Consider the following 25,783-nt stretch of genomic DNA (forward strand, 5'->3'; position numbering starts at 1 on the left):
AGACTTATTTATGTGGGTGCGACCAAAGCAGACTGTAAAAAAAAAAGTAGCACACTTTTTCATGAGCCGTTTAATACCATTTAATAATATGACAACAGAATATCAATAGGGTTTAATGGACTAGAAATTATTTTGATACATCATGTTAAAATTAATAAACCTGTAAATGTCTCCCATTAAGTCAACGTAATATACCATGTAAATTTTGAACCAAAATCTATACACCACGCTAGGTTCAGTTGGAGACTAATATTCATGTCTTACTTGCAAGGTAATTACGTATGCTCAGTGACATGTAGGATAATTTCCATCTTCTCTCGCAAGGTAATTATGGAACCACAGTGAAATATCAGCCAGAATATATTCTGCAGAGACGTTATCCACTTCTATATCCGTTCATAGTACGCATGTCTTTATTACTCTTATAATGATAGACGAAACTGCTTAGGCAGCGTAAGTTTGAGTGATTTTCCACTAAATTTTCTTTTCTAAAAGGAAAGAAAATAAAACACGCTAGCTTAAGGCGTTGAAGTCTAAACGGTTTGACGCCGTGGTTAACTGGTTCGAGTCCCGTTGGTTGAAAAAATTCACCATCAGAATTTTGGGTAGGGGAGGTGGTGGTATACACGTTCTAATAACTATATTTGGTGTCAAAAGCCTGGATTGAATTCCAAACCTTATCGCAGTGCTCATTTGGTGTGAGGGCATATGACGCTGTTGATGGTGATTCGTCCGTCGGATGGAGACTTGAGCAGAACCCTTGGTGCTATTCGACAGGAGTAAGCTATGTTCCGGCACTGGGTTTCACCCTCACCCTTCCCACTATCACGTCACTCATTTCATTTCATTAACTACTCTGATGAGGTTGACGTCAGTAAGGGCACACGGTCATAAAAACCCGCCACGACAGATTCATCTCACCTCATACCCGACCCCTAGAGAAATGAGACAAAGTTTGAACAAACAAACAAACAAACAAACAAACAAACAAACAAACAAACAAACAAACAACAAATGGATTAAAAATAAGCTTGGGCTGTATAAGTAATCATTCATGGCGCTAGGCGACTAACCAGGTAAGTTAGGAATAAATCTATACTAATATAATAAAGAGAGGGGGCAAATTTTGTATGTGTATAACTGGAGGGTAACCTGAAACACTACTGGACCGATTCTAAAAATTATTTCACTAATAGAAAAATATATAATCCTTGAGTGCTATAGGCTATATTTTATTTTCAAAACAATTCTAGGAGGGGAAGGGGGGAGATATAAAAGCACTAGGCTAATATAGGCGAAATATCGGATTTGCCGTACAAGGACGAGACAAAGCTCATTTTAAGCCCCTTGATACAAAGAACAAAACTGGATAAGCTCTACGGGCCCGAAAACCATGTTTAAGGCCCTAAAACCAACCGTTATAGAGATATTGGCACCACGCTAGCCCTGCTCTACGAATCGGTTAAAGAAATGAACTGCAGTAATCATGGCAACGTCAGCCCCAGGATTCTATAGGAGCGAGATTATGGATGTGTATTTGGGCACAGCTGCCAACCAAAATAGGTACACATAATCCCTGACGGACATTGGCTGTATTTTATTTTCAAAACAATTGGAGAGGTGGGGGGGGGGCGACGGGAGGAGATGTAAAAATAATATGCTAATATAGGCGAAATATCGAATTTGTCGTCCAAGGACGAGACAAAGCTCATTTTAAGGCCGTTGACGCAAAGAACAAAACTCGGTAAGCCCCGGGCCCGAAAACAATGTTTTAAGGCCCTAAAACCAACCGTTAAGGAGATATTGGTACCACACTACTCCTGCTCTAGGAATCGGATAAAGAAATGAACTGTCGTAACCATGGCAACGTCAGCTCCAGGATTCTACAGCAGCTACATTATGCATGTACGTTCGGGCATTGCTGCCAACCAATATTGGTACACATAATGCCTGAGCATATCTACAGTATATCTCAAAAACATAACATGTTACAGATGTGAAGTGGTACTTATAATCTCTTTTAAATATGGAGAAACATGTATAATTTTGTTTCCAGAGGGGGGGGGGGGCTAAGAAGGACTGAAAAGTGGGTTGGCGTGAACTTTTAAAATGAGCATATATACAGAACATCTCAAAAACTTAGCATGTTACAGATGTGAAAATTGGTATTTGGAGTCTCCTTTCAAAGAAGGAAATACGTATTCTTTTGTTTTCAGAAAATCCAGGTAAGGCGGGATGAAAGGATTGAAACATTAGTTGAATTATTTGTATGAGGATGCTTATATATAACAAAAACCTAAAGATGTTACGGACGTGAAAATGAGCATTATGAATCTCCTTTAAATATAAAACACACGCATTTTGGGGGGGAATCAACTTGGGGGAGGAGGTAGGAGTGAGAAATAGGAGTTGAGTTATTTTCATGAGGATACAGATATCACAAAAACTGAAGATGTTACTGTCGTCATAATTGGTATTTATAAATAAACACGTGTTTTTTTCACGGAAAATTCAGTTAAGGGGGAGGGGGGTGGAAAGAAGTGACGAAGGAGCTGAACTTTTTATGAGCATACTTATATCTTTAAAAAAAATTAAGATGTTCCAGATGTGAAAATCGGTATTCGGAATCTTCTTTAAAAATAAAGGAACACGTGTATTTTTTCGGAAAACCACTTAACGGACTGAAAAGAATTGAAAAAGCAGGTGAATTTTTAAAATGAGTACCGTAAAATCTTCAGTTATGTCAAAACATGTTACAGACATGAAACGTTGTACTTGGAAAGTCCTTTAAAAATAAATTGTTTTCGGAAAATCCACTTAGGTGGGGGTGGAGGAAGGGGTAATAAAGGGGTTAAATTCTTTTTTATAGGGATACTCATTTCTCAAAACCTGAAGATGTTACAGATGAGGAAATGGGTATTTGGAATCTTCTTTAAAATTAAAGAAACTTTTTTACTTGCGAGAAGTCGTTCTCACGTGTACGGCTATATGTCGCATAGTCATCTTAGCCCTAAAAGATATTACCACAAACGTGGTTTACAATGAGTTTCTGGGGTAAATGAGATTCCATCAATTTTTCGGTGAGTTTTTATACTTTAGGGATTTTCAGGTAATGTCTTAGTACAATGCCGAGAAACGATTACTTTTATCAAATTATGAAATCAACGTGAGAGAAGCCGCGGGTAACTACTAGTTATATCAATAAAATAACAACAGTGAAGAAGAAGAAAGCTAACCATTTATTTATTTATTTATTTATTACCGAGCGAGTTCGCCATGCGGTTAGAGTTGCGCAGCTGTGAACTAACATTCGTGAGATAGTAGATTCGAATACCACCGTCGGCAGCCCTCAAAATGATTTTCCGTGGTTTCCCATTTTCACATCACGGAAATGATGGAGCTCTACATTGATTAAGGCCACGGCCACTACCTTCCCAATCCTAGCCTTTTACCATCCTTCCGTGGCCAAAATCGTTTGACGTATTAGTGCGATGTTAAACAAGTAGCAAAAAAAGAAAATTAATTATCGACGTGACAATTTGCCACTACAATACCATTCGTTTCTCTCCCTTTCTCTTTATTTATCATCGGCCACTTATAAATAAAATTGTATTGAACTGAATTTCGAATGTGTCATCATTTCATCGGAAGTCAGACTTGCGTCGGACGATGTTGTCAAAAAAAAAAACTGTGGGCTAGTCCCTTCCCCAAATCCATCCGTACTTCTTCTGATAGACTTACTGTAGTCAAACGCGACACACGCGCAGGTTTATCAGCAGGCTTATAGCGCACGCGTTTAATACGCCGTGGTCCTGGTTATCACAAACAATTGTTAAGATTAAATTCAGAGTGTGGAAGCCTATTTATATATTGCATATCACATTTGTCAGTGTGTTCAATTCAACCACTGTTAGTGCCGGTGATGACAACGACATGATGATGATGATGATGATGATGATGATGATGATGATGATGATGATGAAGAAGAAGAAGAATGCCGGAAGCCCTGTAGATGGTTTTTCGTTGTTTCCCCATTATCACACCAGGCAAATGCTGGGGCTGTACCTTAATTAAGGCCATGGTCGCTTCCTTCTCAATTCCAGCACTTTCCTGTCCCACCGTTGCCATAAGACCTATCAGTGTCGGTGCGACATATATTAGATTGTAAATAATAATGTAGAAAAACAAGAAAGACAAATCGTAAGGAAACTTTTCGGGTCCGCCTCTGTAGTGTAGTGGTTAGTGTAATTAACTGCCACCCCCAAAGGCCTGGGTTCGATTCCCGGCTCTGTCACGAAATTTGAAAATTGGTACGAGGGCTGGAACGGGATCCACTCAGCCTAGAGAGGTCAAATGAGTAGAGAGGATTCGATTCTCACCTCAGCCGTCCTCGAAGTGGATTTCCCGTGGTGTCCTACTTCTACTCCAGGCAAATTCCGGGATGGTACCTAAACTTTAAGGCCATGGCCGCTTCCTTCCCTCTTTGTCGTCTACCCCTTCCGATCTTCCCATCCCCCCCACAAGACCGCTGTTCAACATAGCAGATGAGGCCGCCTGGGCGAGGTACTGGTCCTTGTAGAACCCCAATCCGAAGTCTCACACTCCAGGATACTGTCCTTGAGGCGGTAGAGGAGGAATCCCTCATTGAGTCCTAGGGAAAAACCAACCCTGGAAGGTAAACCGATTAGGAACGATAGAAAGAAATTTTTGGACCAGTGTGTACAGGAAGAATCTGGATGATAAGGAAATTTCATGACCTGTACCAAAACTTAGAGAAAATCTCGGACGGACTTAAAAAAGACGTTTGAAATTTTATGGACATACTCTTCGAATTATTAATCAGAGATAAACCAAAATAATTCTAAACCTTGCCATATCAGTGAACGCTAAAACAAAATCAAATCTTCAGGAAACAGGCATCAGGGATAGCATTGTATTATACAGACCTAAGTTCAGAAAAAATTAGTCGATAATCAACGCTTTACACACCACCCAATCACTACCACAAACGAAATTTGGTCAGAAGCCATAGCGAGAAGATGAAGAGATTCTCGGAGAAGAAAGTCACCAACATCAGCTGAATAAGTTCAATCATGCTCCTTAGTCGGACATAACGAATAATAATAATAATAATAATAATAATAATAATAATAATAATAATAATAATAATAATAATAATAATAATAATAATAATAACCGAGCAAGTGGCTGTGTGGTTTGGATCACGTAGCTGTCAGCTTGCATTTGGGAGATAGTGGGTTCGAACACCACTGTGTTTTCCATGGCTTACGATTTTACATCAGGCAAATGCTGGGGATGTATATTAATTAAGGCCATGGTCGCTTCCTTCTCATTCATAGCCTTTTCCTATCCCTTCGTCGCCATGAGACCTATCTGTGTATGGGCGACGTAAAACAGATTGCAAGTAATAATAATAATAATAATAATAATAATAATAATAATAATAATAATAATAATAATAATAATAATAATAATAATAATAATTGCATGACCTCGGCTACTGTTTGCAGACTTTTTAATCTGACGCCATATACCTGTTTGTTCGTCAATTTGACTTTCCGTTTTGCTGTAGGCCTACTAGACGGTAGACTAAACCGAATCTCTCTTGGGCGTTGATGGCTGAGTTTTAATTAATTTCGTTGATTAAACACTAAATGTGTCACCAGACATCTTTTACATGCGGACATCGTAAGAGATGGAGTATCGTATGGACTTTTCCCACGCACTTCAAAAAATCCGACTACCCCTTCCGGGTTTGAACCCGCTATCTTGGGATCAGGAGGCCGACATTCTACCAGTGATCCAACAGAGGCAACTAGAGCAGACAATAATTCCCTTTTAGAATAAAATAGTAGCAGTAATAGTGATAAATACTTGGTAAACTGTTATATAATATTAATAAATTAATAATGTGCGAGGTCAATTCCCTGGTAGTTGATATCGGGGATGCGTGAAGGTTCCTCTAAAACGGAGTAAGTAAAGTCTGATGATAAATATTATACATCATCATTTTCATTAAGACTGTTATGCCTTTCAGCATTCAGTGTGCGAGCCTCTGTGAATTTACTAATCGCCGCCACAATTCTCTTATTAGTAACTAGATATGTGGCGTCGTTTAGTTCTATCATTAAATCGTTGAAAGCTCAATCATACCATCTTCGTTTTGGTCTTCCTCTACTCCTCTCACCCCCCCCCCCCCATAACAGAGTCCGTTATTCTCCTAGGTAACATATCCTCCTCATTTCGCCTCTCATAACACCACCACGGAAGCCGGTTTATGCGTACAGCTTCGTCCATGGAGTTCATTCCCCCTTTACCTCGTCATTCCGAGTACACTCCAGCCATTAAATTAAAAACTCATTTACATGCTTTTGTTGTTTCATTGTTATAAATAAAAGTACTCTATAAAAATGCTTCCATGTAAACGTATTTTTATTTTTATTATTATTATTGTTGTTTTTACAACGTTGTGCCCAAATGAAGAGCGCGATTTAACTTACAGTATTTAGCAGATGAATTTGCTTTTTTCTCTTCCCAGCATGTCTTCATTCTGTCGCTATATTCCGTTCTTCCGTCCGTGCAGTGGTGGTTCTCATTTTGGGTTTTGCAGCAAACTGATGTTTGTTCACCAACGTTCTAAATCTAGGCCTGTCCCATATAACGTCACCTGTTATGATGATTTGTTGGCCTTCTGCAATTTCGATTATCCAGTTATTCTTGACTTTTACTGAGGAAGCATAATTACATATATCTTTAATAATAATGTTCAAATTCAATCAATCAATCAATCTATCTATCTATCTATCTATCTATCTATCTATCTATCTATCTATCTATCTATCTATCTATCACCACTGATCTGCATTTAGGGCAGTCGCCCAGGTGGAAAATTCCCTATATGTTGTTTTCCGAGACTTTTCTTAAATTATTGCAAAGAAATTGGAAATTTATTGAACATCTCCCTTGGTAAGTTATATCAATCCCTAACTCCCCTTTCTATAAACGAATATTTGCCCGAATTCGTCCTCTTGAATTCCAACTATATATTCATATTCTGATCGTTCCTACTTTTAAAGACACCACTCGAACTTTATTTGTCTACTGCTGTCATTCCACGCCATATCTCCACTGACAGCTCGGAACATACCACATAGTCGAACAGCTCGTCTCCTTTATCCCAAGTCTTCCCAGCCCAAACTTGGCAACATTTTGTAACGCTACTCTTTTGTTGGAAATCACCCAGAATAACTCGAGCTGCTTTCCTTTAGATTTTTCTTCAGTTTTTGAATCAAGTAATCCTGGTGAGGGTCCCATACACATGGGGTCTTACCAGAGACATATATGCCCTCTCCTTTACATCCTTACAACAACGCCTAAATACCCTCATAACCATGAGCAGAGATCTGTACCCTTTATTTACAATCCCATTTATGTGATTAACCCAATGAAGATATTTCCTTATATATTAAAACCTAGGTACTGACAATGATTCCCATAGGGAACTTTCACCCCCATCAACGCAGTAATTAATACTGAAAGGACTTTTCTTATTTGTGAAACTCTCAGCCTGACTGTTATTAGCTTTGCGTTAGACGAACTACTTTTATGGTTTCCGGATTTGCCGAGGTACCAGAATTTAGTCCCGCAAGCGTTCGTTTAAGTGTCAGTAAATGTACCGACATGAGGCTGACGTATTTAAGTACCTTCAAATACCATCGTACTGAGCCAATGGGGTCAAAAGTCCAGCGCCTTAACCGTCTGAGCCACTCAGCCCGGCGAATATATATATTTTTGTAGGTCTATTATTATTATTATTATTATTATTATTATTGTTATTATTATTATTATTATTATTATTATATAATAATAAATTAAATAGTATGAAGCTTTATCTTCATGGCAACCGTTATGCAATGGCAGGTAAAATATCAAATTCTCTTATTTTAAATATTCAGTGAATTACGTTCATCACTATTAGTTCCATATCCTCCTAGAAATATTACGAAGAAACAAAATGTAGGCCGATATAGACTACTTTGTTACATATTAATATCCATTCGAAAGTAAGCGCTCCGCTCTGGTTGCTTGAACATTTTAAATTCTGTTGAAGAATGGATAGTCGGAGTGGGCTCTTGAACGAAGTCTTATGAATGGCGGGGAATACAAAAGAAAAATGATGTATAAATTATTCAGAGCATTAATTAAAAGCGGCTGAATTACTCACGGTGCGTTTGAAGATAAATTAAAAAACTTTCTCGACATCTTAAAAATCTTTAATAAATGAGGTAGGGTCCGGGAACCTTATTGGTGATGGTGACGTCACAGTGTGTCAAGAACAGCTGATGGTGCGTTCGTCATTTGCTAAGGTTAATTAAAACTTAGTTGAGGGAATACATTACTTCTTACCCCTAAAAGTACAGATATATATAGAATATGTATGTGTGGATAATTTGTATGACACTAGCGAACAATAATATTTGGCAAAATACTTCAAACTTAAGAAGAAGAAGAAGAAGAAGAAGAAGAAGAAGAAGAAGAAGAAGGACGTCTGTAATATGAACCTTGACTGTGTATCAGAAGAAGTTCCGAACTTTATCTTCAGATGTCTCTACTGTCTACTTGTATGCCTCCTCTGGTGGGAGGATGGACAATTCATTTTCAAAAGAAATTTTCTGTTTATACGTTTGTAGATTGTTTTTGTGTTGTAAGGTTACTAGCCCTTCTATCTCTTTCTTCTGAAATTATTAGCCAATCAGAAATTTTGGATATTAATTCATTTATCCAAACAAAAATAATTGAGAGTGTGTACAGGCCTTCGGCATAGAAAGTCCTGGATCCTTCCCCCCCCCCCGCTATAAAAGCTGGGACCTTCTGGACCATGTTGTCTTTTCCATCGCTCCAGTCAAGAGGTTTAGAATGCGTACGTAGTGGAGGCAGGGAAAAAATCTTGATCGCCGTCGGAAGACCCGGCAGCTCAAGGTAATGGCAGACATCCTTTAATTATAAGATAGTTTCAGAAAGCTGACTTGAGGGGAAGGTTTCGAAATTCATTCTTAATGTAAAGTTCTAAAGTTTAACATTATCTTCTAAATGTAAATTTTCAAGCAAGTCTAAAGACTTTATTCACGTCCGTGCAGGGCAATATGAAACCTAGGGAATAGAGTGTTCACCTTCTTTTAATTCCCATTCCACTTGGTATTGGGATGACTACGATTTTGTAACTTAAAATTTATCTCTTCTTTTATAACTTAATATTTGTCTCCATATAATCACCCTCTGTAGTACAGACTTAGCCTCTGTGACTTAGGACCATAAGCCCACTCTGGATATTAAGTGTTTTAAGGTATATTTTAAAATGAGCACAAGTGTTTCGTCTCCTATCATTTTGTTTATGACCGATATCTTAAACATTTCCCGTTAACCACAAAGGCCACTTAGTATGGGCACTTATCGCCTCTGGTTAATTTCTAACTATTCATTGTAAGATGTAAATCAGACTGTCGAGCGCGTAAGACAGTAGAAATAGTTTTTTAATTATCTAATTTGGATTAGAAAATTGTGTCTTAGAGAGGCTAGATTGTAATAAATTTTGGAGCGCAGTCTCCTAGAATATTAATTGAATGGAGCAAGGAATTGGAAGAAAGGGGCTGTGGCCCTAAGAAAGGCACCATCCTGGTATTTGCCAGAAGTTGAAATAGGAAACTACGGTAAACTATTTCGAGGATTGCCGACGGGGGATTCCAACGCAACTGTCTCCGGAGTACAGAACTAGTAACCCAACGCGATGAGCTAACCTGTTCGGTCTTAATAAAGTTATTTGCCTGATGTGAAAATGGGAATACACGGAAAACTATCTCAACAGTTGTCAACAGTAGGGTTAGATCGTTAAATCCCACGATTTATTAACACTTATTTCCTTTGTAGTGTTTTTTAAAATTTGCTTTACGCCGCACAGACACAGATATGTCTTATTGCGACGATGGGACAGGAAAGGGCTAGGAGTGGGAAGGAAGCGGCCGTGGCCTTAATTAAGGTACATCCCCAGCATTTGCCTGGTGTGATAATGGGAAACCACGGAAAACCATTTTCAGGGCTGCCGACAGTGGGATTCGAACCTACTATTTCCCGAATACTGGATACTGGCCGCACTTAAGCGACTGCAGCTATCGAGCTCGGTAATATTAAATTTATTATTATTATTACTAATAATAATAATAATAATAATAATAATAATAATAATGAAAAATGAAATGGCGTATGGCTTTCAGTGTCGGGAGTGTCCGAGGACATGTTCGGCTCGCCAAGTGCAGGTCTTTTCATTTGACTCCCGTAGGCGACCTGTGCGTCGTGATGAGGATGAAATGATGATGAAGACATATACACCCAGCCCCCGTGCCAGCGAAATTAACCAATGATGGTTAAAATTCCCGACCCTGCCGGGAATCGAACCCGGGACCCCTGTGACGAAAGGTCAGTACGCTAACCATTTAGCCATGGATCTGGATATAGTAATAATAATAATAATAATAATAATAATAATAATAATAATAATAATAATAATAATAATAATAATGGCGTGTGACCTCAGAAAGGGCTGGTGCAGGTCTTTCGAGTTGACACCCTATAGGCGACCTGCCCGTCTGTTAGGATGGGGCCCTACCTGTGATGAATATAATGATGAAGACGGCGCACACACCCAGTCCCCGAGCCATCGGAAATAATCAATGAAGGTTAAAAACCCCGACGCGGTCGAGAATCTAACCCAGGACCTCTTCTGCCAAATGCAAACACGCTAACCATTTAGCCATGGAGCCGGACAACAACAGCAAGAAGAAGAAGAAGAAGAAGAAGAAGAAGAAGAAGAAGAAGAATTTAGTCCGCGGCCGATACCTTCCCAATCTTAGCCCTTTCCCATTCTTGCATCGCCGAAAACCTTCGATGTGTTAGTGCGACGTAAAACCACTACACACCCAGCTCGATAGCTGCAGTCGCTTAAGTGCGGCCAGTATGCAGTAATCGGGAGATAGTGGGTTCGAGCCCCACTGTCGGCAGCCTTGAAGATGGTTTTCCGTGGTTTCCCATTTTCACACCAGGCAAATGCTGGGGCTGTACCTTAATTAAGGCCACGGCCGCTTTCTTCCAATTCCCAGGCCTTTCCTATCCCATCGTCGCCATAAGACTTATCTGTGTCTGTGCGACGTAAAGCAAATTTTTAAAAACACTACAAAGGAAATAAGTGTTAATAAATCGTGGGATTTAACGATCTAACCCCACTGTTGACTACTGTTGAGATAGTTTTCCGTGTATTCCCATTTTCACATCAGGCAAATAACTTAATTAAGACCGAACAGGTTAGCTCATCGCGTTGGGTTACTAGTTCTGTACTCCGGAGACATTTGCGTTGGAATCCCCCGTCGGCAATCCTCGAAATAGTTTACCGTAGTTTCCTATTTCAACTTCTGGCAAATACCAGGATGGTGCCTTTCTTAGGGCCACAGCCCCTTTCTTCCAATTCCTTGCCCACAGTAATATACCTACACCCCCAAATAACACTCTCACATAGCGGTACATGAATTAATCGCACACTTTTTAGTGATAGATTGACACCCTAGTGCTGAATCGGTCGACCTCTGTTATCTTCGAGATTCGTATTGGCAACCTTTGAGACACAAACTATGAATCGCAATGCATCGCTCTGTGACACCTGATGTACACTTTTTATACTAGTACTGTTGATAGCAAAGCCAAGCTATAGAATTCATGCTAAGAACAAGATTCACATCGAGGAATGTTATATAATGTGTGTGTGTGACACAGTTGTTGGCTGAAGATAATAAAGGTTTAGAAAATCCATATCGATCGATCATATTATCGATTCAATTCAGATTTCATTTCCATTCAGTTGGCAGTATTACCGGAACCGGGAGAGCTCCCTCCTTATTCCTCACCCCTGTCCAAAAACCTATCACTAAAAAGTGTGCGAGAAATAGCTCACCCCCATTGAGTGTACCGACAAAAGCAGCTACGGCACTAACAGACGTACACTAAAAATAGTATCTTAAAAACTTAATTAAGGCCAAGGTCGGTACCCTGTCGTCCCAGATCTTTGCCATGCCGACATCTCCGAAAACCTAGCAATGTTAATGTGACCTTAAGCCGCTAATGATGATTACGGTTATAAAAAAGTAAACCCGTGTCCTCATCCCGAGGTACTGCAGCTCTTTTCAGGCACACCCCCAATGGAGGTGAAATGCATGTAGCATTTGAACCACATACCAGCCCTTAAATTTCTGGCAGTACCGGGAATCGAACCCGGGCCATCGAGGACGGCAGCTAATAACACTAACCGTTACGCTACGGAAGCTGACATTACGGTAATAATAATAATAATAATAATAATAATAATAATAATAATAATAATAATAATAATAATAATAATGACAGAACGAACCATCTTCTTACAATTTATTGTCAGAAATATTACACCTACCAGCTTCTACTGCTAATGCTGCTATATTTTTCACTGGTTAATAACGGACATATCCACAAGTCCTTTAAATTTATAGATTCATCAACTTCTTCTCCTCCAGGCGTAGTAGCCGTGTGGTATCTAACGAAGTCAGCCGTTGTCCCAATCCCGACCTATTCACGTAGGATTTTTATAAATAGGTATTAGTTCTCTGTGTTTCGGTTTCCAGGGCTGAGTGGCTGGCCATCTGACCCCAGCTTGGCATGTTAGACCCTGGCTCAGTCCGGTGGTATTTGAAGGTGCCCGAATACGTCAACCTCTTGTCGGTTGATTTACTTTCACGTAAAAACTCCTGCGAGATAAAATTGCGGCATTTAGGTGTCTGACGAAACCGTAAAAAAAGTAGTTAGTGGTACGTAAAACCACTAACGTCATCATGTGTTTCGGATTCCAGGTAAAACTTCAGGTGGAATGGCTATAATGGTGATATCAACAGTCACGGAAAGCTACAAACGTATTATTATTATTATTATTATTATTATTATTATTATTATTATTATTATTATTATTATTATTATTATTATTATTATTATTATTATTATTATTATTATATTCTGCCATTTTTGTCTTAGTCCGATGGGAATTCGGATGTGAACTTTGTCGCATATAAGGTCTCGACCCATTTCCCGTGATAGAGAAATTAACTAGACGCGATGAAAATCTCTTGACAGTAATCGTCCGTAATAAAAAAATTAAGTTAAACTCTACCATTTTATCCATATTCTCTTGTTAGTAAAATATTCTAACTTAATCCGGCTTCACGGAGCACTCTTATACTTGAAGAGCCATCTCCAGCTCCAGGAGAAGAGTGAAAGTCGATGTATGTTAATTTTATCTGAGGAGTGCCCTAATGTATCCTCTGTGGAAAGGGGCGGCAGTATGTATATCATTTTTATCGTAAGACGCGACTGAAAGGAGTAAATATCAGGGGCTGTCATCCTGGGAGAATGTATTGGCGACCAGAGGGCTCCTAGCTGAGTCTGACATTGCTTTCACTTTCTTGTATCAGGCTGATTACTTTCATCTTTCCTATCTGACCTTCCTCGGCTGAATCTTGTTTTGTTCTGACCTTGCCCGTATTGGGCTTTTGAGCACTAGATAATCTTTCGTTTTCACATACTTCGAGGCCCATCCCTTTCTTTTGACGACACCCTCATATTTCAGAAGTTTGGAACTCTGGGGGATGGTAGTCGAACGGCTCATAACCAAAGCCACTACGGTTCGAATCCCGGCTATTATATGTGGGATTTTGGAAATTCATTTCCACGTCGCTATGATTTAGGCTGGCTCCTTAGCTAGATGGTCCGCGTAGTGGTTTTCAGTTCAGAGGGCACTGGGTTCGATTACTTGCCGGGTTGGGGATTTTAACTGTGTATCGTTAATTCTTGAGGTTTGGGGTTGGTGTTTGTGTTCGTCTCACTACACATCATCATCTACACTCAACATATGAAGTTACTAATCACTACATAAACACGCTACAATGATTACATCCCTTCACATAGGGTTGCGTAGGGAAAGACATTCGGCCGTAAAACTGGGCCAATTATTCACATATGTCTACCCCAATAAACTGGGGAAAATCCAGGAAGAAGAACTGTTAAGGGATGGTGGTTTCCCGGTTGTACATCCTTTTAATTGCCCTAATGTAATCTAGAAGATACTTCCAAAGCTCATAAAATAAAACTTAGTATCTGGAAAACCTTCAATCAATGAAACTAATAAATCTTATCCCTTTTTAAAAACAAGATCTCTTCAGGTGAAATATGGCAACGTTAAACCGTTCCGATAGATTCAATGTTGTATGTATTTGTCATGTGTTTTATCTCACGTAAACGAGATAGCTTCTATAATTTCTTTAGCTTTTATCGAGAACCGATCCAAAACGATCTTGATCCCCTATAATCCTTAACAAGAGATCTTTTGTTAAATATTGATCATATTTAACTGAGTGGAGCATCCTAATGAAAATGCAATGAGAAATATGGATTATAATGTGATAATATAGTGTAGCATTCATTACAGTAATAACATTCTGTACTAATAATATTGAGAAGTCTCTTACCTTAAACGATAGCCGCGCTGCTAACCCCAGCTTCTCTAACAACGGCATTTATTCCAGGATAGGTGATCTGTAAAAAAAAAAGGAAAGAGAGAGGTATCATTTTAATAGGATCAATATATTGCATTGACAAATAGGCACAGTTAGCACTTTATCTTACACTAGCGGTATACGGTCGTATCAGTCCCCCCCCCCCCGATAAGTCATAGTCTCACTATTGCTATAATTTCGAGTGGCTATCGCTAGCCTAGTGCAGCCCTTGGAAGATGTCTGCCACTGCCAGTATTTCTTAATTTGTCACCAGATTCGCTCGCTAAAACATTTTGAAGAGTCAGTTTATCACAATAAATATCTTGAATACCTTCCAATGACTTGATTTTTAATTACATTAAATATGTATTTTAGCATTTTAACAAGTGCTAGTTCTCATTGATAATTGTAAGGTCACCAGAGAAAAAAAAATCACCATTCTGCACACGCACAGATGGATCGTTAAGCCTGTACAGATGGTGCAGCGAACGAGTCTCGTACTCAACCGCACGCTCTCTACTTCTACCTGAGCATAAGGCAGTAGTGATTAATAAGACACTGATGTTTCAAGTGGACAGTGTACATCAACATGGGTAGATGTAAGGATGTGACGGAGTGGGAAAATGGGGCAATAGTGTTAGGCCGTACGGTGCGTGAAGTTATTGGATTTTTTTAGTGTTTCGCAGCGGAATGTTCAACGTGTCTACAAGCAGTGGCGTACTAAACGTGGCCACGAAACACGACATCAGAATTGCGGTCGGAAAACGATCCTGACTGGTAGGGACCGGAGACGCGCTTCACGGCTTGTGAATCAAAATCGCTTCCAAACTCGACAGAAACTGCTGCAGTCAGTGAATGAAAGTCCATCCCGACCTGTTAGCGAGAGAACACTGCGACGAGAACTGCACGTAATGAGCATTTGGAGTCAGTCACCTCGAAGGAGGCCATTGTTCTCACAGGTACATAACGTTGCGCGTCTTCAATGGGCTAGAAATCATCAAACATTCACAGTACCTAACTGGCGGATCCTAATGTGGTCTGACGAGTCAGGTTTTTGCCTGTATTCCAATGACGCACGTCGTCGAGTGCATTGAAAACCAAATGAAGCATTTTATCCCAGATGTGTGCAAGGTTAGGTTCAAGCCGGAGGTGGGTCTGTGATGTTTTGGGGCTGTTTCTCATGTCATGGATTGGGCACACTCACTGATGTGACCACTAACATGTTGATTTAAACATTCTGAACGATCAGATGTTGCTATTGATACCCCGATTTTTCAAGATGACAATAGCAAAGTTCATCGGACAGGACGCATATGTGACTGGTTTTATGAACAGTTTCCTACCCTATTACATCTCTATTGGCCTGCAAGATCACCTGACGTGAACCCCATTGAAAATCTGTGGGGCATCTTGGAACAGCGGGTAAAACGCTGACATCAGCACCCCCGCAATTTGGTGGAATTGTGCGATCAAATCTCAGCGAGTGGCTTAACCTGGATGTGACGTATCTGAACAACCTTGTGGGCTCACTTCCTAACCGAATGAAGGCGGTTAACAATTCCAGAGGCGGACTTACTACACGGTATTAATTGATGCTTGTAATGATTTTTCCAGACGTAACCAGTTTTTTGTCCGGTGAGCTTACTTCAACTAACAAAAGAACTGTTTGTTTGTAACTTGTAATTGTTATCTGTGTAGAGTTGTTCTGAATAATACATGGATCAGGATAAGAATATCAGAGACTGACTGTTGAATACATCAGAATTGTAGGCCACGTCACATCGGAGCTCTAATCAAAGCTGGAGGTAGCGAATCGAAGTATTAAATACATTAATTTCATGTTAAAATATATTTCCTGTATTTTAACAGTATGTAAGCGATATAGTCCTCTGAAAAATTAATTTTGATTAAACGCAGAAAAAAATCCTAGTTCAGTGGCAGACTACTGTGTATTAAACTGCGTATTTGTGTGGTGTGCGTGCTGTATGAGTTGTAGGAGTGTAAACGTCCAGATTTCAAGCCGAGGGAATTAATCACAGAAACGTATCTTTGTATTTCGGAAATATATAGCCTATATTCGGCCTGGTCGGGAGACTTTTGACATACATACATTAGTTCTTTTTGGGAAAAATATACCTCTCTTTCAACGACGTTAAATTATCATTTTGTTACACGTAGCAAAATTAACATCATCAAAATCAAATCAATCAATAACCAGTCATTAATGACCTGCATTTAGGGCTTCGCCCAAGTGGCAGATTCCCTATCAGTTGTTACCTAGCTTTTCCTTCAATGTTTTCAATGAACTTGGAAATGTATTGAGCATTTCTCTTCATAATTTATTCCAATCCCTTACTCCTCGACTTATAAATTAATATTTGCCCAAATTTACCTTCTTGAATTCCAGCTTTATCTTCATATTAAGATCTTTCTTACCTTCAAAAGCTCCACTGATGCTTATTTGTCTACTAATGTCATTCCAGTCCGGCCCCGCGGTGTAGGGGGCAACGCGTCCGCCTGTCATCCGGCGGTCCCGGGTTCGATTCCCAACCGGATCAGGGGTTTTTAATTGTAAATGATTCATATCCCTGGCCTGGGGACTGGCTGTTTGTGTCGTCCTTAACGTTCCTTTCCTCACATTCAACACTCTACCGCAATTCCAATTACACGCAGGTTCATATCATATGGTGCAAGTAGGGGCAAAAGATCTCTATAGGTCAACAAATGACATTCAAAAAAATATCCTTCCACGCCATATCTCCGCTGACAGCTTGGAACATACCATTTAGTCGAGCAGCTCGTCTTCTAACTCCCAAGTCTTAGCAGCTCGAAGTTAGCAGCATTTTCGTAACACTACTCGTTTGTCGGAAATCACCCAGAACAAATCATGCTGCTTTTCTTTTATTATTCTCCAGTTCTCGTATCAAGTGTGGCGTATTTGTCAATGTGGGGTGCTAATAAATATTATGTTCATACAAATGGCTAAAAGGACGAAAATCTTGGCATAGGTAATGATAGGATGGTCAACCCACAACATCAAAGATCGTCAAACGGTAATCATTAGGACACCATAACGCTAGAAGCAAGCAAATGTTATTTCACTGGTGGTGACTTGTCGGACCACGGAAAGGCATGCGCTTGATGCCTCGTTGGGTCAAACCTAGTATATCAGACTTATTATTCATCAATCAGCAGAGCCAGTGGACGCCACGGCGGGCTAACCGAGAGGGCTGTCCGTGGTAAGTACAAATGTTCAAAAAAAAAAAGAGAAGGAAAAGGTAAAGAGTGAGAGAGAACGTACAACGAACCAAATGTAAGAAAAGTGAATTGATTTAAAACAAATTGTATTTAAACTTCAAATGACTAGAATAGGCAGTGTATAACAAACAAAGAATGAGAATTACAAACATTTAGCAAGGGCTCAGCCCGTTCGACAACCAAAATATAATCAATATGAATAATAATTAAGAATTCTTGGGAATAACGATTAGATTTTCAAGAAAAGCCCAAGACCAGAGTTCGACAGGAAAAAAACCAGAATTGGCACCTATTTAAATTTACTACTACCTTTTTTTTAAAAAAAAAACACATTGGTTAAGAATTAAAGGGGGGGGGGGTTACATTAGTATATCTGAAAATAATTATTTAAGGCCACCCTTACAATCTTCATTTGAAACCCAAAAGAGGGCAAGAGAATTAAAGCACGTCGGGAGGCAAAATTTTTACCACTCAATACCGGAAAAGAAAAAAGGGTAAGACAAAGAAAACTGAGTGAGAAGGGAAGAAAAGAGGAAAAGGAGGGGGGGGGAATCCTTCCAGGCTGCTTAAACGCTATCACGTTGGCAATGTAAGCGACCACTCGGGCCTGTAGAAAAAGTCCAGGATGTGGCAACACTTCTATCACTTGTCCAAGCACAGTTTATTTTGGTGTATGAGACAGATAAAGGTATCAGTCTGAAGTACTCCGTTAGAATGGAGACCATGAAGCCACCAAATAATTTAACATTCAAAGTTCAAATCTTGATATAAACCACGAAAGATATAAAAAGTTGTAACATTTTGCTCACCCAGTCTGTTGATAAACAATGCAGCTATTCACAAAATTAAAAGTAGGTAAAACGTCGCAACGGGCCAGCCGCTAGCGAACAGTTCCACTCTCTCCACTCGTGTTGTTTTCCAACTCAATGTCTGACCGGGGAAACTAAGGAATAGCTTGCTTATATACGTGGTGAAGAGATTCGAGAAGTTACTCGATGAAAAATACGTAGGTGTGACGTCACAACGAGGGAGCAGCAACAGTGCCGGAGAACAGGCCAGTCAGTGAACAGCTGGGGGAGCAAGCAGATGGACGGTAGAATGCGACAGAAGGCAGAAGGTAAGATGTAGTAGAGCGGTCGTGACGTATTCCCACCACTCGGCGAATCCGAAGGATGGGGGAGATGACGACGATGATGCAGAGGAGTAGAAGAAATTCCCATGTTGACCAAAGAAGGTACCATAGCCGGAACTCGTAGAACGATGAAGCAGAAACGGAAAGCAAAAACCAAACAGGCATAAGCAGCAGGAAAAAGAGAAGAAAGGAAAAAGGGGTGGGATGGGGTAGCGAGATAAAGAGGGGAAAAAAGGGGTATAAAGAAAAAGGAAGAGAAAAGTGATATGGATTGAAAGAGCGAATTACAAAAATATATATATATATATATACATTAATAAAACAGGAGTGGCCGTAATATATATAGAGAGATATGCAATAAAGATAGATGTTTTAGGACAATATATGTAATTTAAAGTAAAATTTCCCATATTAGAAATCAAAAATGGGATATAAAACCCCCAAAATTTATATATGGGAGAGTCAGACATAGGGCGAGGGTGAGTGGAGAGAGCAGAACGGAGTGAGCAAAAGGAAAAGAAAAAAATACAAGTATAGAAAACTCAAAATGGACAAATGAAAGAAGATAAATAACCTAACCAAAAGGAACAACAAAGGCAGCCTGGAAGAAATCCCTATCCCTGGCCCTCAGGAACAGAAGGAGGAAAACATTTCTTCATCTGAGAAAAATGAGCCTTTTTAACATCAGTAGGAGTGTCACGGGATTGGAGGAGGGCAGTGGTCGGGGAGGGAAAGGAGAGGATACGGAAAGGGCCAATCCAGCGAGGGGAGAGCTTTGCAGATAAATTTTGAGAAGTAGAACTAATGGGGTGATTCTTTAATAATACAAAATCAGAAACTTGAAAAGATGGAGAACGGACTCGAGAATTGCAAGCCTTACGGTGAAGATCTCTCGCGTGAAGAAGTTGTTGAAGGGCGTGATTCAGTTGAGTATCAGTGAGAAGATGAGAGGGGGTATCCAATAATGAGGGTAAATTCCAAGATAAAGAAAGGAGTGTGTGTAACCCTCTGCCAAGAAACAACTTGGCAGGAGTAAAAGAGGTAGAAGAGTTAATAGTCGCATTTAATGCCAAAACAAAATGGGGGAGTTCGGAATCCCAAGACTTATGGTCAGTAGAATGAAAAATAGAAAGAAAGGTTTTGAGATTTCGATGGTAACGTTCTACAATGTTACCCTGAGGATGATATGGGGAGGTAAAAACTTTCTTGATACCGTGAGAGAAACAAAAATTATAAAAAGCTTTAGAAGTAAAAATAGAGGCATTATCGGAAATTAATACTTTAGGAAGACCAATGATAGGAAAAATCTGAGTGGATAATAAATAAATAATTATTTGGGAAGAAATATTTCGTACCGGACGAACAATAAGAAACTTTGAAAAACCGTCGAGCAAAGTGAATATATAAGCATTGGCTTTTGAAGATTTAACTAATGGGCCAACAATGTCAATATAGAATTTCTCAGCGGAATGAGTAGCAGGGGAAGCAGCGTAAGTGCCATAGGGTTGGTGGTTGAGTGGCTTATGTTTTTGACAAGAATCACGTAAACGAACCCATGAATATATGTCTTTTCTCATCTGTGGCCAAAAAAATAAAGAGGCAAGACGAGCATAAGTTTTGGCCATTCCAAAGTGGCCCCCAACAGGGGAACCATGAAAATACTGAAAAATCATAGGACGTAAATTTGAAGGAAGAACCAGGCGAGAAATAGCACGTGGAGTAGGTTTAAAAATGAGGAGATGATTCTGCAAACGAAAAGGACCAGAGTAATTTGGAAGAGAAAGGTCATGAATCAGCTGTTGGCAATACGGATCTCGTTTCTGATGGTCTACACAGGACTGAAAAGAAAGAGGAAAATTGGTAAGGGAGGAAATAGAAGTAATAGCATTAACAGGCAAAGAATCATTTTCAGGTTCATGGGATTGATTATCTTCAAAAAGGCGGGATAAAGCTTCAGCAACTGAATTATGGAAACCCGATACAAACTTGAGCGAAAATTTAAAGCGAGATAACCGAAGGAGCCACCGGCCAGTACGGCCTATTTTAGGAGCATAGTGCCTGATTGTCGGTATTTACTACAAATTCCCGATGGTCCAAGTATTCGGCAAAATGTTCAATAGCCAGAAGAAGCCCCAGAGCTTCTCTTTCGTAGACAGAATATTTTCGTTCGACAGGAGATAAAAGACGACTAAAATAGGCAATGGGTAAGGTTTGGCCATTACAAGTTTGATGTAAGACAGCACCAAGAGCGACGTCAGAGGCATAAGTTGAGAGATCAAAGGGGAGGGAAAAATCGGGAATTTGCAAGAGAGGGGCATGAGAAAGTTTTGATTTTAAGGTATCAAAAGCAAGTTGTTGAGAATTAGTCCAGTGAAATTTAATGCCTTTTCTTTTAAGGAGATTTAAAGGTTCCGAAATTTGAGAGAAATTAGGAATGTATTTGGCATAAAAGCCCACCATACCTAAAAAGGAGCACAATTGTTTCAAATTATGAGGAGGGGGAATTTTATGAATGGCGGAAACACGGTCAGGATCAACAGCGACACCCTGTGAACTAAGGATTTGACCAAGAAATTTGATAGATGTTTGAGCGACAAGAACCTTGGAAGGGTTAACAGTCAAGCCAACGGAACGAAGACGTGTAAGAACTTCACGGACATGCAGTAGGTGAGATTCAAAATCAGGAGAATAAACAAGGATATCGTCAATAAAAGGAAATAAATATTTGTACTTAAGATCGGAAAATAAAGAATCAACAAAACGCTGCATGATCTGAGATCCACGATTTAAACCAAAAGGAACTTTTTTGAACTGATATAAACCATTAGGCGTAATGAACACAGTGTAGCGAGAGCTAATGTCATCAAGGGGAATCTGATTGTAAGCGGAATTGAAATCAAAAATAGTAAAATAATGAGAATTAGAAAAATGTTGAAAAGCGGATTGTAATTTGGGCATCGGATAGGCATCATACAATATACGGGAGTTCAATTTCCTATAATCGACAATAAATCGAAAGGAGCCATCAGGTTTATTAACAATGAAGGCAGGAGAAGCATAATTGGAGGATGAAGGAACGATAGTGCCATTACGAAGCATCTTATCAATTAATTCATTAAGAATCTACATCCTAGGAGGGCTGAGAAAATACGGAGAAGAACGAACCGGACTAGTGTCAGTCAGATCGATATGAGCAGTAAGTTCTTAACAGTCCCTAAGTTAGGGGTGATCACATCAGAAAATTCCTGGAGCAGAGACTGTACCTGATCAGAATAAAGGGAATTAATTGTGAGGGAGGAAGACTGATGGAAAAAGGGATAATCAAAGAGGTTTATCAACGGAACAGATTTAGATGAAAAATGAAAAGAAACCTGGGAGTGAACTGAATCAAGAATGAGACCAGTGTGAGAAAAAAAATCAAAACCTAAAATGAGAGGAGACGATAAATGTTCAACCACAAGAAAAGTAAAAGGCCAGGAAAAATATTGCATTTTAATGTTTAAAGATATAGTGCCAAGGACATGAAGGGGTTGGTTTGATGCGGAAATACATTGCCGAGAAGATGGAGTATGCTGCAAATGAGGAAAATTAGCTTTTAATGATTCAAAAAATGGTAAACTAATAAGGGATACGGCAGCACATGAATCTAAAAGAGCAACCGATGGCAAATTATTCACAGTTATCAACACATGAGAAGTACATGGAAGAAAAGAAGCATTATATATACTGGAAGAAAATTGAGGAACATTTTCAGCTGGAGAAAAAGTAGATGAAGGCAGGTTTTCCCCAATAATACGACTACTGCCTAACGACGTGGGTGGAATGCGTTTCCTGAAAGTGAGGCAGTACAATACTTAGAAATATGTCCCTGACCTTTACAACGAAAGCATGTTATAGTTGAACGATTTGTTGATGGAGAAGGGGAGACGGAAGGCGAAGGTAACGAAATAAGTAAGGGAGGGGGTACGATACCAGGTGGGGGAATAGATGAATAATATGAAAGATCTCCTAAAGAATTAATGACATGAGACTGAGCCAAATTATATAACTGAACCCCCGTTAAGTGCATCAAGGAGCTGACGAAAGGAAGGAGCAGCATAAAAACGGACAATTGAAATTTATTCAGAAGTATTATAAGCAATGTTCAATACATCACTATAGGTGGTAATAGAATCAAGATAGTCATGTGTAGATTCAGTAGGTAGTTGGTGGCGACGGACAAACTCAGTACTTAATTTATAACGAATCTCATATGGCAAAAAATAATTGTGTATTATAGTCCGTAAGTGAAACCATGAAGAGAAATTAGACATATTTTCAAGCCAAAATTTTGAAAAGAAACCAGTAGTTTTAGCCGACAAAAGACCGATTAATTGAGGGAAGGAAGCAAGTGTAATATTTAAAAATTTTCTCACAGAGAAAAGCCAAATGGTCAAGCTGCGAGGATCAGTAGCCTGTAGCTGAAGTACAAGAAGCAATGACTGCTTAACTATCTGAATATTAAGTGCACTGTCAACAGAAGTAAGGTGAGGGGAGGAAGAAAAATGGGATGGTGGAGACGGAAACATTGCATGTTGAGCAAAGACTGGAGGAGATTTTATGTCATCAGAAGAATGCATTAATTAATAAGAAGAAGGAGAGAAAGAAAGCAAGTCCCCGACAGGAGGGTTGGGTAAGGACAAATTATGATATGAAGGAAGTGGTGAAGAATTAGAACTGTCACCCAGAGGAAAGTTATCCGAAAAACATGCCATAACGATAAGTAAAAGAAAAATAGGGCGTATAATTAATAGAAAAGATTGTCTGTTACCATTTGTGGCGTATTTGTCAATGTGGGGTGCTAATAAATATTATGTTCATACAAATGGCTAAAAGGACGAAAATCTTGGCATAGGTAATGATAGGATGGTCGACCCACAACATCAAAGATCGTCAAACGGTAATCATTAGGACACCATAACGCTAGAAGCAAGCAAATGTTATTTCACTGGTGGTGACTTGTCGGACCACGGAAAGGCATGCGCTTGATGCCTCGTTGGGTCAAACCTAGTATATCAGACTTATTATTCATCAATCAGCAGAGCCAGTGGACGCCACGGCGGGCTAACCGAGAGGGCTGTCCGTGGTAAGTACAAATGTTCAAAAAAAAAAAAAGAGAAGGAAAAGGTAAAGAGTGAGAGAGAACGTACAACGAACCAAATGTAAGAAAAGTGAATTGATTTAAAACAATTTGTATTTAAACTTCAAATGACTAGAATAGGCAGTGTATAACAAACAAAGAATGGGAATTACAAACATTTAGCAAGGGCTCAGCCCGTTTGACAACCAAAATATAATCAATATGAATAATAATTAAGAATTCCTGGGAATAACGATTATGATTTTCAAGAAAAGCCCAAGACCAGAGTTCGACAGAAAAAAAAACAGAATTAGCACCTATTTAAATTTACTACTACCTTTTTTAAAAAAAAACATTGGTTAAGAATTAAAGGGGGGGTTACATTAGTATATCTGAAAATAATTATTTAAGGCCACCCTTACAATCTTCATTTGAAACCCAAAAGAGGGCAAGAGAATTAAAGCACGTCGGGAGGCAAAATTTTTACCACTCAATACTGGAAAAGAAAAAAGGGAAAGACAAAGAAAACTGAGTGAGAAGGGAAGAAAAGAGGAAAAGGAGGGGGGGGGGAATCCTTCCAGGCTGCTTAAACGCTATCACGTTGGCAATGTAAGCGACCACTCGGGCCTGTAGAAAAAGTCCAGGATGTGGCAACACTTCTATCACTTGTCCAAGCACAGTTTACTTTGGTGTATGAGATAGATAAAGGTATCAGTCTGAAGGACTCCGTTAGAATGGAGACCATGAAGCCACCAAATAATTTAACATTCAAAGTTCAAATCTTGATATAAACCACGAAAGATATAAAAAGTTGTAACATTTTGCTCACTCAGTCTGTTGATAAACAATGCAGCTATTCACAAAATTACAAGTAGGTAAAACGTCGCAACGGGCCAGCCGTTAGCGAACAGTTCCGCTCTCTCCACTCGTGTCGTTTTCCAACTCAATGTCTGACCGGGGAAACTAAGGAATAGCTTGCTTATATACGTGGTGAAGAGATTCGAGAAGTTACTCGATGAAAAATACGTAGGTGTGACGTCACAACGAGGGAGCAGCAACAGTGCCGGAGAACAGGCCAGTCAGTGAACAGCTGGGGGAGCAAGCAGATGGACGGTAGAATGCGACAGAAGGCAGAAGGTAAGATGTAGTAGAGCGGTCGTAACACAAGTAGTCCTGGAGAGGCTCCCACATACACAGGAGCTATATTCTAACTGCGGTCTTACCATAGACTTATATGCCCTCTCCTTTACATCCTTTCTACAACCCCAAAATACTCTCATAACCATATGAATAGATCTGTAACCTTTCATAACAACCTCGTTAATATGATTACCCCAATGAAGATAATTCCTTATATTAACACCTAGGTATTTACATTGTTCCCCATGAGGTAATATTACCCCATCAACACAATAATTAAAATTGGGAGGACTTTTCTTCTTGATGAAACTTACAACTTATACTGACGTATGAGTGAGCTACAGTATGTCGTACCGCTTGCTTTGATGTTGCAGTTGTCGTTGGTCAGCCAAAGTCGAAGCTAACGGACACGCGTGGCCGCCATATTGCGTGAACTAGAACATAGGGACCGACCGATCTCTATATAGGCCTAATACTGTGTGAAGTTTGAAGTAA

General features: G+C 39.5%; 1 long non-coding RNA gene across 1 annotated transcript in view; it reads right to left on the reverse strand.

The window, feature by feature from the left end:
- LOC137501214 (uncharacterized) overlaps positions 1 to 25,783 on the reverse strand; it is a 933,261-nt gene that overhangs the window by 608,585 nt on the left and 298,893 nt on the right. Inside the window, exon 2 of the long non-coding RNA XR_011018424.1 lies at positions 14,613 to 14,679. This is a non-coding gene — a long non-coding RNA (uncharacterized lncRNA). The remainder of the gene's footprint in view (positions 1 to 14,612; positions 14,680 to 25,783) is intronic.

This window comes from Anabrus simplex, chromosome 6, assembly GCF_040414725.1.
Source record: "Anabrus simplex isolate iqAnaSimp1 chromosome 6, ASM4041472v1, whole genome shotgun sequence".
Classification (NCBI taxonomy): domain Eukaryota; kingdom Metazoa; phylum Arthropoda; class Insecta; order Orthoptera; family Tettigoniidae; genus Anabrus; species Anabrus simplex.